Source organism: Trifolium pratense, linkage group LG2 (assembly GCF_020283565.1).
Source record: "Trifolium pratense cultivar HEN17-A07 linkage group LG2, ARS_RC_1.1, whole genome shotgun sequence".
NCBI classification, from domain to species: domain Eukaryota; kingdom Viridiplantae; phylum Streptophyta; class Magnoliopsida; order Fabales; family Fabaceae; genus Trifolium; species Trifolium pratense.
In genome coordinates this window covers 73,405,383-73,423,037 of record NC_060060.1, presented here as the reverse complement: position 1 = coordinate 73,423,037, position 17,655 = coordinate 73,405,383, and the positions used below count along the sequence as shown (strand labels likewise).

General features: G+C 40.4%; 1 pseudogene; it reads left to right on the top strand.

Annotated features, from left to right (window-relative positions):
• Positions 1-4,832: 4,832 nt before the first annotated feature.
• LOC123905420 lies at positions 4,833-11,594 on the top strand (annotated as a pseudogene).
• Positions 11,595-17,655: the final 6,061 nt, after the last annotated feature.

Sequence of the window (17,655 nt, the reverse complement as noted above, 5' to 3'; positions counted from 1 at the left end):
TTTTTTTTATTGACTTCAATTTTCGTTTTTTTTTTATTTTTATTTATTTATAAGAAAAAACTATTATCATAAAAAGAAATAAAAGGATTAGTATGGTGACTGTAAATACGCGTGTGATCGTTCAAAAAAGGAAGTTTTTCATCCTGCTCATCAAGAGCAATCATCCTGCTCATCAAGAGCAATCAAAGTACCAGGAGGATCCAATTCAAGCGTGAAAAAAGAGAACTTCACAACATAAAAGGAATTGTCTCATTCTCTTCATTAAGGCATATGAATTCAGTCCAAAAATAAGCAATCACAAATTAAAAGCATAGACCTTCTTTCTGCCTATAAATACAATAGAATTCTACTCAAAGGGACACAAAAACACAGAGAAAAAACGCACAAAAAAAGAGAGGAAAAGATCAGAGAGAATACGCAGAGAAAAAAAAAGAAAAAAAATCTTCCACGCATAAACAAAAAAAAACAAACCGAATCCTCCACTTTCATTACCGAGAGTCGACCTCGCATCGCATAAAAAGGCATCGGGAGGAGGAAGAAAAGAGGAATACAGGAAGGAAAATTACTCCGAGATATCACTGCAGGGAAGGTTAGTACCACTTACCTTTCTTATTATGCATCACTTCACTTGTACATGTGTTAAATATTCTTGAAGTTTCTATTTAGTTTTTTTTTTCTCTCTGGTATGTGACTGATATATGTAGAACTCATGTGTATTTGGATTGGATTTACTTTATGTGATTTTGTTAAAAAAAAAATAATAACCGAGGCCTAATCAGTGTTTAAAAGATAAGTTTGAATTTTTGGAGTTGTTTAAAGGGGATCTAGTCAAATAAAAAAAATATAATAAAAACGCAAAAAAAATTTATAATATTGAATATATGAATAAACTTAAATAATTTGGATTGAAAAAGGGACCGGCGGATGTACATCCGCTCATACCTCAAACGACCGAACGCTGGCCATGCGCCTTGCCTATCGGTTGTTTGTCTTCCACAACTTAAAATCAATCTCAACTCATCAAACTTCACTCTTTTCGCGTTCATACACGCTCAATTTTTTCTCAAACGGGTACCATCTCCCAAGCACGAGCCCTTCTTTTTTTTTCTAATCAAACAAACTTTTTCGCTAAAGCGCGACAAATAAATTTTCACAAATAAAATCAACCAACACACAAACATTTTCTACCAGAACTACGGGGCTTTGAGTTTCCCATCGCACCAGGGAATACGTAGGAGCAGGATTCAACATCTTGTCGAGCCCACTAATAAAAAACTAACATTTTTCCCCTCTTGTAAATAATTCTTATAATTAATAAAAGCAAGCAAATAAATTAAAACACTCTTTTAACCCTAAAATTAACGCGAAGGTTCCCGTTGAGTACAACGGATGTAAGGGGTGCTAATACCTTCCCCTCGCATAATCGACTCCCGAACCCGGAAATGGTTGCGACAACCATCTTTCCATTCTTTCAAAGGTTTTATCGATATTTTCCTTTTCCTTCGGGAATAAATAAAGTTCGGTGGCGACTTTACTGTCTAAGCGAGCGACTTACCGCCCGCGCATTTTTCCACCCGCTTCAGCTGGCGACTTCACTGGGGACATAAGAGAGTCAAGCCCATTCTTGTTAGTCTTAGGGTTGAGTGTTTTTCGTTTGTTTGCTTGTTTTTCTTGTGTTTCATTATTTTCCATTTGTTCTTGCTTTTATGATTTATTTGTTTTAATTTTATTTATTTATGTTGTATATATATCAATTGTGGGTTTATGATTTGTTGTCTGAGAGGAGCTCTACCCCGAGCTTGAGAACAAACTTAAGTTAAGTAAGGAGCAAGTAGTATGGGCCCATGGGATGTACATCCCAATCGGTGATATGCGAAAACTCCGCCTAGAGTAGATTTGTTCAAAAAGTCCGTCTGGAATTGGCTAGCCCATCCTCTTGGCGGAATTTTGAATATGGTCGATGACTCTAGGAACCTTGTTTAGAACCCAATAACTCCGCCTAAGGGAGGTCCTTTTGAGATATCCCCATGATTCGACTAGTCCAGTCTCATGGGGAAATTTCAAATAAGGCTTGTGACCTCGAGTGTTGTGCTTAACCCAACAAAAGCCCTAGAGCTATCCTTGTGAGGGGGTGGGATGAAAGCTTAGAACCATCTAATCGTAGGTAGCTACCCTACATGATTTTCTTTACCCTTATCCTACACCTTTTCTGCATGTCATGCATTTTTCATAAAATAAATCTTTTAGCATATGAATTTATATTTTCAGGGAATTTCATAAAAGTTCATCGATAAGCATTCTGAAAATGAGTTCGGACAAAAGAAAAACATTCCAAATAAAGGCACAATTATCCGATGTGAAAAGCATGAAGACTTTTAGCAATTATTTAACTAGTATGGCTCGAGACCATCTCACCCTCAAGTATGGGAGGATCCTTGATCTTTTGAAAATTCCGGTACAGGTGGAGGCTATTACCGCCCTGGCACAATTCTATGATCCCCCGCTGCGTTGCTTCACATTCCAAGATTTCCAATTGGCCCCAACTTTAGAAGAATTTGGGCGAATATTGGATTCTCCTAAGAAGAAGTTGAAACCTTACAAAGGGTTAGGAGAGGTTCCAAGACTTGAAGATTTGGCCTCATTATTAAAAATACAAGTGTCTGATCTAAAAGCTCACTTCAAGAAAGAAAGAGATTCTTTGGGCTTCCAAAGAGGTTATTTGGAAAAGAAAGCAACAGATTTTGTGAAGGCTCGCGATTGGGAATCCATGGGGGAAATATTAGCTTTGCTCATCTTTGGCTTGATCCTTTTTCCTAATAAACCAAATTTCATTGACACTGCTGCCATCAGTGTTTTTTGGGCCGTAAGAGTCAACGAAGAAGATCCTGTACCCGCTCTTCTGGCTGATATATATTATACCCTTCATTTGCGGTATAAAAGAAGAGGAGGACTAATGCTATGTTGTCTTCCATTGTTGTACTTGTGGTTCACATCCCAAATATTCAAAGACGTCTTCTTGATTAAGCCGATGAATGACAATGAATGGGCACAAAAACTAAGGTCCCTCACTGAAAATTCCATTTTTTGGTATGCTAGGAAGATTAATCAAAGAGAGGTGATTGTTAGCTGTGGAGACTTTCCTAACGTACCCCTTATAGGGCCAAGAGGTTGCATTAACTATAACCCAATGTTAGCTATAAGACAGCTTGGGTATCCCATTGACCGAAGACCAGATAGTGAAGTTTTGAAAGAGTTCGAGCTCCACATTACGGATGAAAATAGCTCCAGTATACTCCAAAAGGTTATCCAGGCATGGACGCAAGTGCACCGCAAAGGGACCGAGCTCAGAAAGAGGGGCATTACCGACAAGAAACCTTACTCCAATTGGATCAAGGAACACGTGAATAAAAACAAGCTCCCTTTCGCCATCGTCTCATCAACTCAGCCCAGCTCTCCTGCGCCAATTCCTACCTCCATTGAAGAAGTTGATGAACTGAAAGCTACTATCAGTCGCCTTGAGAAAGAAAAAGAGGACTTAGAACTGAATTTCCAAAAGGTTTCCTATGAGCGAAATGAATTTAAGTTTCTCCTCAAAGAGGAGAAGAAGCAATGTGAAAAAATTAAGGAAGCGTTTAAAGCTGAAAAAGAAAAGAAAGAGCGGATAAGCGACACTTTAGCTGGAGTCACGGGCGAGCTTAAGGAATGTAACCTAAAATTGGACCAAGCTTGGAAGGAAATCAGTGATTGGAATGGTCTTTGGAATCATACTTTAGAGCAGCATAAAGGAGTGAGAGAAGGGTTGGAAGTGCGGATCTCTGATCTTAATGAGAGACTCAAGGAATCACAAACCCTTGCGTCTGAAGAATGCCGCTTACGAGAAGAGACTGAAAGGATGCTCCACCAACTCCCATCCAATTGGAGAGAATTACATGATGAGCTGAGAGCCCTCAAGGAATGTGGAAGGCGCCAAAAGCAAAGTTATGAGGCCTTGAAAGACATTAATGAACGTGCAGAAAGTCAACTTCAGCACCTGCGGAATTTATCCCTTCAAGACCAAGCCACTATGCAAGAACTGCATCAAGAAGCCATGAAATGGAAGTCAAAATTCTCTAATTTAGCAGGATTTGCAAACAATGTGGTTTGGCGTATTCCAAAGATACATAGAAGGGCTTACGCTGTGATGCACCCAAACAACACACCGGCCGCTGTCTTTGATTTCGTTGAAAGTTGTGAAGTCATGTTAAGAAATTTTAAAGCTAGCTTAGAGGAAGCCCGCAAGGCGAAGCTTTAGTTGAGATAATTCTTTGAATTTTGTAATTGTTTTTTCTTATGGAATAAAATTGTGATATTTGCACTATATGGTCTTAGTTGTTCGCTCATTTCTGAATGCGTATGATGAAAGAACTTTGAAATTCCCTCTAACTAAAAAAAAGTTTTAGCATAACATGCATCCATTTGCATCCTCATCAATAAAAAATAAAAATAAATAAAAAAATAATAATAGTTTCATTCTCCTCCGGCACTCCAGGAAATTCAAGATAGCCCGAAAACCTGCAAAACAACCGCCGCGCGTGCCTACTCGACATTCTCACGGGACGCGTGCCAATTTGCAAAGGGTCATGGACCAACAAGAGCAGATTAATGCGGCATTAAGAGAGGACGTTGACTCCATAAAAACTACGATGGGTAAGCTCCTCGAGCTGTTCCAAAATTTGGCCACCAAAGAAAGTACTTCTCAACCGGAAAGGAGTGCGGAATGGCCTGAACTCAGCCTTCCTAAGGGCTATACTCCGCCAGAAGAAGAAAGTGACCCAATTCAGGCTCCTGTCGTGATACCAGTCACAAATGGAGATCCTACTCCCCAAGGGGTTTCAATGGGCCAAGAAGGAATTAGCCAACCTCGTCATGCAACCAATGGTGTGGGAGGTTTTGTGCCAAAACAGTCAACTGTGAATGCTAACCCTGATATTGAACCTGCTCGAATGTACCAGGATTTTGAAGAAAGATTAAAAGCGGTAGAAGGTTTTAATGCTTATGGGGTGGATGCTATGGATATGTGCTTAGTTCCGGACGTTGTTATCCCTCCAAAATTCAAAGTACCTGACTTTGAGAAGTATAAGGGTATCCATTGTCCAATGAATCACCTGAGGATGTTCTGTAGAAAGATGGCCGGTTATGCTGCCAATGAGAAGCTTATGATTCACGTCTTCCAAGACAGTCTGAGTGGGGCATCATTAGATTGGTATATGCAGCTGGAGCGAGCTCAAATACAAACATGGAAAGATCTTGCTGACGCTTTCTTAAAGCAATACAAGTATAACTTGGACATGGCTCCTAACCGCATGCAACTACAAAATCTTTCTCAAAAAAATAGCGAGTCATTCAAGGAGTACGCACAGAGATGGAGAGAACTCGCTGCCCGTGTGCAACCACCGTTGCTAGAAAGAGAGCTGGTTGACACCTTTATGAGTACGCTGCAGGGTCAATACTATGAGAAGATGATAGGGAGCATATCATCTGGCTTTGCCGACATGGTCATAATTGGAGAACGAGTAGAAGAAGGGTTGAAAAGTGGCAAAATAAAAAGTGCCTCTAATGGTCATGATGGGACAAAGAAGTTCCCCAACAACAATAAAAAGAAAGAGGGAGAAACCAATGCTGTGGTTGCAAGTTCATCACAAATTCCGTTGCCTCAGATACCGTATCTCCAATATCCTTATGTGGCAACTGTAGCCCAAGGACAGTACCCGCAACAAGCATGTCTCATACCTTCACCTAAACAACCATTGATGAGGCCCCAACAAGGCCAATATCAACAGCAAGGTGGGTACCAACAGAGGGGCCAATATGAGCCCAGGAATAATGTTGAAAGAAAGAGGGTGTACTTTGATCGCTTGCCCATGCCATATGGTCAGATCCTACCATACCTAATCCAAAAAGGGATGATTGAGCCAAGACCACTTCCCCCAGTAACACCACCATTTCCACCCTATTTTGATATAAATGCTAAGTGTGATTATCATGCCGGATCACCTGGGCATACTATAGAAAATTGCAAGGCCTTCAAATATAAGGTTCAGGAGTTGATTGACCGAAAGTTGATATCTTTCAAAGAAGAAGGTCCAAATGTGAAAGATAATCCTTTACTCGGACATGCTGATTCATCTGTTAATAGTGTGGAAGAAATTGAGAAGCACGATCTAATCAAAGAGGTGGTTAAGGTAAAAGCCTCCATGTCTACAATAAGGGAGAAATTTATTGGTTTCAAGGAGTTTCAAGATATGCATTATGAGTGCAAGATATGTTCAGCAAATCCAGATAAGTGCCAAGAAATGAGAGATTGTCTTCAAAAGCTGATGGATCAAGGTTTGGTTCAGATTGGCTATTCAAGAACTGATGCAGATGTCTCTGTTTTAGAGTCTCGAGATCAGGCACCCATTGAGATCCCATACTCAAGAAAAGGATTGCAAATACCGGTGAAGTCGGTGGATCCCATTGTATTCTGTGTGCCTGCACCATTTCCCTTTGAAAGCGCGAATAGGGTACCATGGAACTACCAGACCACTGCTCATGTGGGGGGCCAACTATTAACAAGTGTAGAGCCCAATGTCACTAATATAGCTGGCCTAAGAGGCATAACAAGAAGTGGTAGGGTATTTTCTCCCGAACAGCCCAATAAAAATGCTCTTAAAGGGAAAGATGGGGGAGAAAGGGAAGTTATGGCTGGACCCTCTCAGAAAACGATACCGCAAGAGGAAGCTGAAGAATTCCTAAGGATTATCAGAAAAAGTGATTACAAGATAGTTGATCAGTTGGGACATACTCCCTCCAAGATTTCCATGTTGTCCTTACTCCTCAGTTCAGAGGCTCATCGAGAAGCTCTGATTAAAGTTCTAAACGAGGCTCATGTAACAAAGGATATTACCGTTGATCAATTCGATGGAGTTGTTGGTAACATTACTGCCAGCAGATATCTGGGGTTTAGCGAGGATGAATTGCCGGTGGAAGGACCTGACCATAATCGTGCCTTACACATTTCAGTGAAGTGTTTAGATAACATCCTGTCAAGAGTTTTGATTGATACGGGTTCATCCCTAAATGTCATGCCTAAGACGACCCTCATGAAAATGATAAGTGACGGGACATTGATAAAGCCTAGTTCCTTGGTGGTGAAAGCTTTCGACGGATCAAGAAGAACAGTTGTTGGAGAAGTGGATCTGCCCGTTTTGATTGGTCCTCAACTCTTTACAATTACCTTCCAAGTCATGGATATTAACCCTACGTACAGTTGTCTCCTTGGAAGACCTTGGATCCATGCGGCCGGAACCGTCACCTCCACTTTGCACCAAAAGCTTAAGTTCATAACCGGTGATAAAATGATTGTGGTTTCTGGCCAAGAGGACATAATGGTGAGTCATCTTTCTTCCTTCCGATACATAGATGCAGACGATGAAGCTACAGAAGTCCCATTTCAGGCTTTGGAAGTTGCAACTGTTGTGACCACGAAACTGAAGCACAGTCACCGCCAAAAGACGGGATCGGCCATGTATTCCTGGAAAGCCATGAAGGAAGCGTTGGAAGAGGGTAGTCTTGAAGGATGGGGAAAGTTGCCAGACATCCCTGAGAAGAAGAATCGGTTCGGACTCGGATATGTACCATCAACAACCATGTTTTCAAAGGCCAGTCAGAATCATCTTGGGCTCGGACGCATACCATCTATTCAAGAGACATTCCATAGCGCTGGGTTTGATCACGAAGATCACGTGGCCTCACTTGAAGACACTGATGAAGAGGTGCCAGACTTGGTGTGTCATTGCGCTCCTGATGAAATTCTCGCCAACTGGAAAGTCGTGGTGATTCCGGAGATCATTTCTATTTCTAAGTAATTTGTTGTCTTTGAAAAATCCTTTGTTTTGCCCGAGGCAAATGGATAAGCTTTTATAGGGCACCCCTTTGTTTTCAATAACTTATTTATTATCAATAAAGTGCATTTTGAGTTCAATAAAAAGATTCTATTTTCTTTAATTTTTCTGTTTCTTTTCCCAAAAAATGGCAATTTTCATCATCTTCAATTTCTATTCAATTCTCCATCACGTCATCATTCTAAAATAAAAAAATCATCTCCATGCAGATCCATAAATAGACCCATTGATAACGACACATCTATAATCCCTTACAACTTCGAATTCCCAATTAACCAAGCGGAAGAAGGTGATGAGGAAGACTGTGAATTTCCTGAAGGGTTAGCCCGACTCTTGAAACAGGAGGAAGAAGTGATTCAGCCTCACCAGGAATCGGTGGAAGTAATTAACTTGGGAAACAAAGAAGACAAAAAAGAAATCAAAGTGGGTGCCTTCTTGAAAATGAATGTGAAAGAAAAGTTGGTTGAATTACTAAAAGAGTACGTGGATGTGTTCGCTTGGTCATATCAGGATATGCCAGGTCTAGACACTGACATAGTCATGCACCGGCTACCATTAAAACCAGAATGTGCGCCAGTAAAACAGAAGATGAGGAGGACTAGACCTGACATGGCTCTAAAAATTAGAGAAGAAGTGAAGAAGCAATTTGACGCTGGTTTCCTAGCAGTTGCCAAATATCCGCAGTGGGTGGCCAACATCGTTCCAGTACCGAAGAAAGATGGCAAGGTTAGGATGTGTGTGGACTATCGAGATTTAAACCGAGCAAGTCCGAAGGACGATTTCCCTTTACCACATATTGATGTATTGGTGGATAACACTGCTCAGTTCTCCGTTTTCTCATTTATGGATGGTTTCTCTGGTTACAACCAGATTAAAATGGCTCCGGAAGACATGGAGAAAACCACATTCATCACACCTTGGGGCACCTTTTGCTACAAAGTAATGCCATTTGGACTAAAGAACGCAGGGGCAACATATCAGAGGGCAATGGTAACTCTTTTCCATGACATGATTCATAAAGAGATAGAGGTCTACGTTGATGATATGATTGCCAAATCCCAGACAGAAGAAGATCATTTGGTCCATTTGCAAAAGTTATTCGAGCGCCTGCGAAAGTTTAAACTGCGTCTAAATCCTAACAAGTGCACCTTCGGCACCAGGTCAGGAAAGTTATTGGGGTTCGTAGTCAGCCAAAGGGGAATCGAGGTTGATCCTGACAAGGTACGGGCCATACAGAATATGTCGGCACCGAGAACAGAGAAAGAGGTTCGTGGATTCTTGGGAAGATTAAACTACATTGCCAGATTCATCTCACATCTTACGGCTACATGCGAACCAATTTTCAAATTATTGAGGAAGCATCAAGCTATCGAGTGGAATGAAGACTGCCAAAAGGCATTTGAGAAGATCAAAGAGTACCTGCAAGAGCCCCCGATCTTGGTGCCTCCGGTTCCAGGAAGGCCTCTCATAATGTATCTAACAGTACTTGACGGATCAATGGGTTGTGTCCTAGGACAACATGATGAGACAGGAAGAAAAGAGCACGCCATTTACTTCTTGAGCAAGAAATTTACTGATTGTGAGTCAAGATACACCTCGCTCGAGAAAACTTGTTGCGCATTAGCATGGGCTGCTCGACGTTTAAGACAGTATATGTTGTCTCACACCACGTGGTTAATATCAAAGATGGATCCCATCAAATACATATTTGAGAAACCAGCTCTAACGGGAAAGATTGCACGTTGGCAGATGTTGTTATCCGAGTACGACATCTAGTATGTCACTCAAAAGGCAATAAAAGGGAGCGTTTTATCTGAGCATCTGGCTCATCAACCGGTGGAAGAGTACCAACCCATAAGATTCGATTTCCCAGATGAAGATATTATGGCTCTGAATAATGAAGAGGTCATAGGTGGTGATGAAGGGCCTGAACCAGGGGGACGTTGGAAGCTCGCATTCGATGGTGCCTCAAATGCCATGGGGCACGGGATTGGAGCCGTCCTAATATCTCCAAGGGATGGGTACACACCTTTTACCGCAAGGTTGTGTTTTGACTGCACAAATAATGTGGCGGAATACGAAGCATGTATCATGGGCCTTGAAGCTGCTATTAGTCTGAGGATCAAGATCTTGGAAGTATACGGGGATTCTGCGCTAGTCATCTACCAAGTGAAAGGAGAGTGGGAAACACGACATCCCAAATTGATCCCGTACCGAGCCCATGTAGTAAAGTTGATGGAATACTTCGATGAGATCACATTTCATCATATTCCTAGAGAGGAAAATCAAGTAGCAGATGCTCTAGCCACGTTGTCATCAATGTACAAAGTGAGGTTTTGGAATGAAGCCCCTCTTATAAAAGTGGACCGCAAGGATGAACCAGTTGTGTGCATGATGGTTGAAGAAAAGCATGATGACAAGCCTTGGTTCTATGATATCAAGTGTTACATTGAAAAATAAGAGTATCCAGAGAATGCTTCCGTGATTGACAAGAAAACATTAAGGAGATTGGCATCACAATTTTTCTTAAGTGGGGGTGTGCTTTACAAGAGAAACTATGACATGGTGTTGCTCAGATGTGTGGACAAGCGTGAGGCCGATTTGCTCGTCAAGGAGATCCATGAAGGGGCCTTCGGAACACATGCTAATGGACATACAATGGCAAAGAAAATCTTAAGGGCAGGTTACTATTGGTTGACTATGGAAGCCGACTGTTTCTGCTACGCCAAGACGTGTCACAAATGTCAAATTTATGCCGATAAGGTGCATGTACCACCGACTCCGTTGAATGTTTTGACTGCACCATGGCCGTTCTCTATGTGGGGAATAGATATGATCGGAATGATCGAGCCAAAAGCTTCAAATGGACACCGATTTATCCTAGTCGCCATCGACTATTTCACTAAATGGGTGGAAGCTGCCTCTTATGCAAATGTGACAAAACAAGTGGTTGCTCGATTCATCAAGAAAGAAATAATTTGCCGTTATGGAATTCCGAGCAAAATTATTACAGATAATGGGTCTAACCTGAACAATAATACGATGAAAGAATTATGTGAGGAATTCAAGATCGAGCACCATAACTCATCTCCGTATCGACCTAAGATGAATGGGGCGGTAGAAGCAGCCAATAAAAACATCAAGAAAATTGTCCAAAAGATGGTGAAAACCTACAAGGACTGGCACGAGATGCTCCCTTTTGCATTACATGGCTATAGGACGGCTGTCCGAACTTCCACTGGGGCAACTCCTTTTTCCTTAGTCTACGGCATGGAGGCAGTACTTCCCATTGAAGTGGAGATCCCCTCGTTAAGAGTTTTGATGGAGACTAAACTAGAGGAGGCTGAATGGGTCCAAGCAAGATTTGACCAACTGAACCTTATAGAAGAAAAGCGCTTGACAGCGTTATGTCATGGTCAGTTGTACCAAAAGAGGCTCAAGAGGGCGTTCGATAAAAAGGTGCGCCCGCGGGAATTTAGAGAAGGGGATTTGGTTTTAAGAAAGATATTACCCATCCATAGGGATCCTCGCGGAAAATGGACCCCTAACTATGAGGGGCCATATGTGGTGAAAAAAGCATTCTCTGGTGGAGCCCTGATTATTACCACAATGGATGGTGAGGAATTCCCACTCTCAGTGAACTCCGACGCAGTCAAAAAATACTATGCCTAAATAAAGAGAAACATAAAAAAGCTCGCTAAGTTGAAAACCCGAAAGGGCGACTTAGGCAATAGAGAGCGTCCCGGTGAATCGAAAACCTGAAAAGGCGGTTCAGGCAAAAATTAGGGGCACAAAAAAGGAAATAAAACCCACTAGGTTGAAAACCCGAAAGGGCAGCCTAGGCAAAAAAGGTACAATCCCGGTGGACTGAAAACTCAAGAGAGCGGTCCAGGCAAAAATTAGGGATCCAAAATGAGGCAATTGACTGCAGTTTAGGGACCCACAACAGGCCCGGATGGAAGGGATTGGTCCAATCATAACCTTTGGAGGCGGGGTATTGTGATTACAAAGTGATGGGAACATAGCACGTGTCGTATATCAGTGGGGCACATTGCCATTTATCTTTTGTCTCAGTAATATCCTCTTTTAGGAGTTACATTTTCATGTACTATTACCCATTTGGGGATCAAAATTCATTGAATAAAAATCTCTTTTGAGGCCTTTCGTTTCTTCATGTTTTTTATTGATTCATTAAAATGTGTTTTATTTTTAATAAATGATGTAATGAAAAATGGGAAACAACACAAAAAGCTCTCAAAATACATCTTACTCAGATTTATGAAAAATTCAAAAGAATATCACTGGTTTCTAGTATTACAGGGTTTCATCATGAGCTCATCCATTCATCGGTTGTCGTAATCTACCCAGTTCGGGAGAAGTGTCCTTCGATAAAAGCAAGACATCAACCTATGGTTCACGGAATACAATTGGGGCATCGAGAGCATTCATATTTACATCACAATCACAAGGTCGTCAAAGGTTCAGAGTGTCGGAGGAGTGCATGTCCCTAAACAAGTTGTCTCTTTGTCAAGGCATAAAACTCATTTTTGCAGGCCTATCATGCATCGATCATGCATTTTGCATAGCATGCATTAGCACATCCATAGGTATACCATGCATCAACCAAATCAGAATGTTTTGTATTAACAAATGCATCTACATGCATACATGTCATGAAAAGGTTATGTGAAATTTACCCTTGGTTAAACCAATTGCAGTTCTTGAGTGAATTTACCATATTAGGAAAATTTGTTAGCTTCCCCAATGACTTGCCCTCCAATCAGTGTCTTACCCTTTGTGAAGTGTTAGAGTACTACCATATATGAAGTTTCGGAGTCCTACCCTATGTCGAATTGTAGAGTCCTACCCTATTTAGAATTTAGAGTCCTACACTAGTTGACAGTTTCAGAGCTTTACCCTAGTTCATACTTTTCAGAGTCCCATCCACATTTGAAATTTTCGGAGTCCCATCCTATTTGATATTTTCGGAGTCCCATCCTATTTGATATTTTCGGAGTCCCATCCATATTTGAAATTTTCGGAGTCCCATCTATATTTGAAATTTTCGGAGTCCCGTCCTATTTGATATTTTCGGAGTCCCATCCTATTTGATATTTTTAGAGTCTCATCCTCATTCGGTATTTTTGGAGTCCCATCCTTATTTTAGTGTTAACGGAGTCCCATCCTTATTTTGGTGTTTTCGGAGTTTCATCCTTATTTGGTAACTTTTTTTGAGTCTCCTTGTCTGGATAGCAACTTAGAGTTTCAACCTCGCTGACAGTCTTCATCCATGGACAAAATTTGGGGTTCTTTGGTATTTAATTATCTTCCCCACGAGTACATGAAGACTGTCGTCAGCCATCATGACCTAGAGTGAAAAATAATTAAATAGGGGCAGCTGTCGTACCCTAAATTTTGCCCACTTGTTGCATATAGGGTTTTGTATCGCTTTTTTTCTTGAATATGCAAGCTAGCCCATTTGGTAGTGTTTGGAGTGTCCAAAGAGTTTTAAGTGTAAGGTCCTGAGTTCGAGTCCTACTTAAGCCTTTTTTTTTATTGACTTCAATTTTCGTTTTTTTTTTATTTTTATTTTTATTTATTTATAAGAAAAAACTATTATCATAAAAAGAAATAAAAGGATTAGTATGGTGACTGTAAATACGCGTGTGATCGTTCAAAAAAGGAAGTTTTTCATCCTGCTCATCAAGAGCAATCATCCTGCTCATCAAGAGCAATCAAAGTACCAGGAGGATCCAATTCAAGCGTGAAAAAAGAGAACTTCACAACATAAAAGGAATTGTCTCATTCTCTTCATTAAGGCATATGAATTCAGTCCAAAAATAAGCAATCACAAATTAAAAGCATAGACCTTCTTTCTGCCTATAAATACAATAGAATTCTACTCAAAGGGACACAAAAACACAGAGAAAAAACGCACAAAAAAAGAGAGGAAAAGATCAGAGAGAATACACAGAGAAAAAAAAAGAAAAAAAATCTTCCACGCATAAACAAAAAAAAACAAACCGAATCCTCCACTTTCATTACCGAGAGTCGACCTCGCATCGCATAAAAAGGCATCGGGAGGAGGAAGAAAAGAGGAATACAGGAAGGAAAATTACTCCGAGATATCACTGCAGGGAAGGTTAGTACCACTTACCTTTCTTATTATGCATCACTTCACTTGTACATGTGTTAAATATTCTTGAAGTTTCTATTTAGTTTTTTTTTTCTCTCTGGTATGTGACTGATATATGTAGAACTCATGTGTATTTGGATTGGATTTACTTTATGTGATTTTGTTAAAAAAAAAATAATAACCGAGGCCTAATCAGTGTTTAAAAGATAAGTTTGAATTTTTGGAGTTGTTTAAAGGGGATCTAGTCAAATAAAAAAAATATAATAAAAACGCAAAAAAAATTTATAATATTGAATATATGAATAAACTTAAATAATTTGGATTGAAAAAGGGACCGGCGGATGTACATCCGCTCATACCTCAAACGACCGAACGCTGGCCATGCGCCTTGCCTATCGGTTGTTTGTCTTCCACAACTTAAAATCAATCTCAACTCATCAAACTTCACTCTTTTCGCGTTCATACACGCTCAATTTTTTCTCAAACGGGTACCATCTCCCAAGCACGAGCCCTTCTTTTTTTTTCTAATCAAACAAACTTTTTCGCTAAAGCGCGACAAATAAATTTTCACAAATAAAATCAACCAACACACAAACATTTTCTACCAGAACTACGGGGCTTTGAGTTTCCCATCGCACCAGGGAATACGTAGGAGCAGGATTCAACATCTTGTCGAGCCCACTAATAAAAAACTAACATTTTTCCCCTCTTGTAAATAATTCTTATAATTAATAAAAGCAAGCAAATAAATTAAAACACTCTTTTAACCCTAAAATTAACGCGAAGGTTCCCGTTGAGTACAACGGATGTAAGGGGTGCTAATACCTTCCCCTCGCATAATCGACTCCCGAACCCGGAAATGGTTGCGACAACCATCTTTCCATTCTTTCAAAGGTTTTATCGATATTTTCCTTTTCCTTCGGGAATAAATAAAGTTCGGTGGCGACTTTACTGTCTAAGCGAGCGACTTACCGCCCGCGCATTTTTCCACCCGCTTCACTTATGCATCAGCTATAGGATCTATCATGTATGCCATGATATGTACTCGTCCAGATGTTTCATATGCCTTAAGCGCAACGAGTCGATATCAGTATGATCCTGGTGAGGCTCATTGGGTAGCTGTCAAGAATATCCTTAAGTACCTAAGAAGGACTAAGGACTCGTTCCTAATATATGGAGGTCAAGAAGAGCTAAATGTAATTGGTTACACTGATGCTAGCTTCCAGACAGATAGGGATGATTTTAGATCGCAGTCTGGCTTTGTGTTTTGCATAAATGGTGGCGCTGTGAGCTGGAAGAGTTCAAAGCAAGATACAGTTGCTGATTCTACAACGGAAGCTGAGTACATTGCCGCATCAAATGCAGCAAAGGAAGCTGTTTGGATAAAGAAGTTCGTTACTGAACTTGGCATATTCCCTAGCGTTGTGGATCCCATTGATCTGTTTTGTGATAACAATGGCGCAATCGCACAAGCTAAGGATCCTAGATCTCACCAAAAGTCCAAACATATACTCAGGCGCTATCATCTTATTCGAGAAATAATTGATAGAGGAGATGTGAAGATATGCAGAGTACCAACACTCGACAATGCTGCTGACCCACTTACAAAACCTCTTGCTCAGCCGAAGCATGAGGGCCATACTAGGAGCATAGGTATTAGGAGTATGCTTGATTGACTCTAGTGCTAGTGGGAGATTGTTGGTGTAAGCCCTAGAGGCCAATTATTTATGATTGCATGATACTTGTATTGAATAATTCATTTATTAAATAAAGGCTCTTCTTTATTATGTTTATGTGTTAAAGTAATAAAGTCCCTAGAATAGTTAGTTCATTAAGTGGAACGCTAAGTATGACTTAATCGTGAGAATCCATTAAACATAAGAACACTATTCTTAAAGCATCCGTAGTCAAGCTTTAAAGTGAAATGGGATAACATTAAAGCATAGAGGCTATTATGTTGGTAGACTGATGGTCACATCTCATAGATCATAGATAAAGAGTTATCAAGTCTTCACATAGATATAAATGTTAAGGATAACATTTGTATCGGATTGACCCACCGTGAGAATACTACATAGTGTGTTATGAAATGTCATAAGATATTCTCATAGTGATAAGTGGTGTATTCCACCCTTCGACCTGAAATCACTATGTACCCTAGATGTAGGAGTGTATTACCTTGTTGCCATTCAAACGTTATCCGTAACAGGATGACTATAAAGTTGGTTGATGGGTATTCCACGAATCATGCTGAGGGACATGAGTGACCTAGATGGAATTTGCCCCTCCTACATAACAGGAGATATGTCTATGGGCCCAATATTGAACTTAGCAAGGGTGACATACTATGCCTTGTGTTCAATATAGACATAAGGGTAAAAGGGTAATTATACACAAGATATTTATCACGGAAAGGTTTGTCAGATCACGTGACATTCTTGTGACTTGGGTAGCAGTGATGTGTTGCTAGATACCGCTCGCTGTTTATAATATTGAGATTAATATTATTGCCAACGTCATAGGAACCTACAGGGTCACACACATAAGGATAGTTAATGACGGGAGAAATAAGTATGACTTATTAGTGGGGTGCGATTAGTAACAGTAGGTTATTGGGCTTGCGAAGTCCAATAACCGCTTTGGCCTGAAGACAACATAAGAAGCTCTATAAATAGAGCCTTATGCAATTCAGTCTGGTGTTACACACATAATCCAAATTTTAGAGAAACCCTAAAATTCTCTAAAACCCTAACCGCACTAAATCTCCCTCTACCGTCGTCTTGCAGCTAGCACTAAGAGGTGAACGGAAACTGTTCGTGTGGATCGGCTAGAGGTGCTGCGATCGTGCGGTGCTTGTGATCAATTCAGAATCGAGGAATTGTTCTTCAAAGGTAATAACCGAAACCCTGATCATGTCCATTCGCAAGGATCCATCGAAGGAAAATTTTAATTTCCGCTGCGTTTTACACTCTATTTTAAATACGATTTTCCTTCATCACCACCTCCATCACCGTCAGCCATCACCGTCGTCCTCCTCCATCACCGGCCACCACCACCATCGTCTTCCTCTATTACCGACGAGTACAGATCTGAGATCAAGCTGCAACTCTTGCAAATCTGGTAACAATCTAGTGTTTGTTTCTCAAACTCAATCTTCATTCACTCATTCTGATTCTTCACCAACAACACCATGCAAATCTAAATTGAAACAAACTTCCAACCTTAATCATATTCTGTCTATGTTGTATGTCACTATCTCAACTTTAACAACAGTTTCAAAAATCAAACTTACAGTACCATCTTTTTTTTGTTTCTTCAATTTCCGGCGAGTTGAACAGACACAACGGCAGAGAAGGAAAGAGAAGGGTTTTCTATCAGTTTTGAATTAAAATTAAAATAACAATTTTTTAAATTAAGAGAAACCATTGGATAGTTTGAATGGCCAGGATTGTTTCAACTTTGTGAAACTGTGGGATATTCCCACAGCAGGAAATCCAAATCCATTTTTTTTTATGGTGTTGGCAATGAAGACATTATGCATATTGCCAAAACCTCCTACCATGAGACCAACCAGAAATTAAGATATGATTATATCTA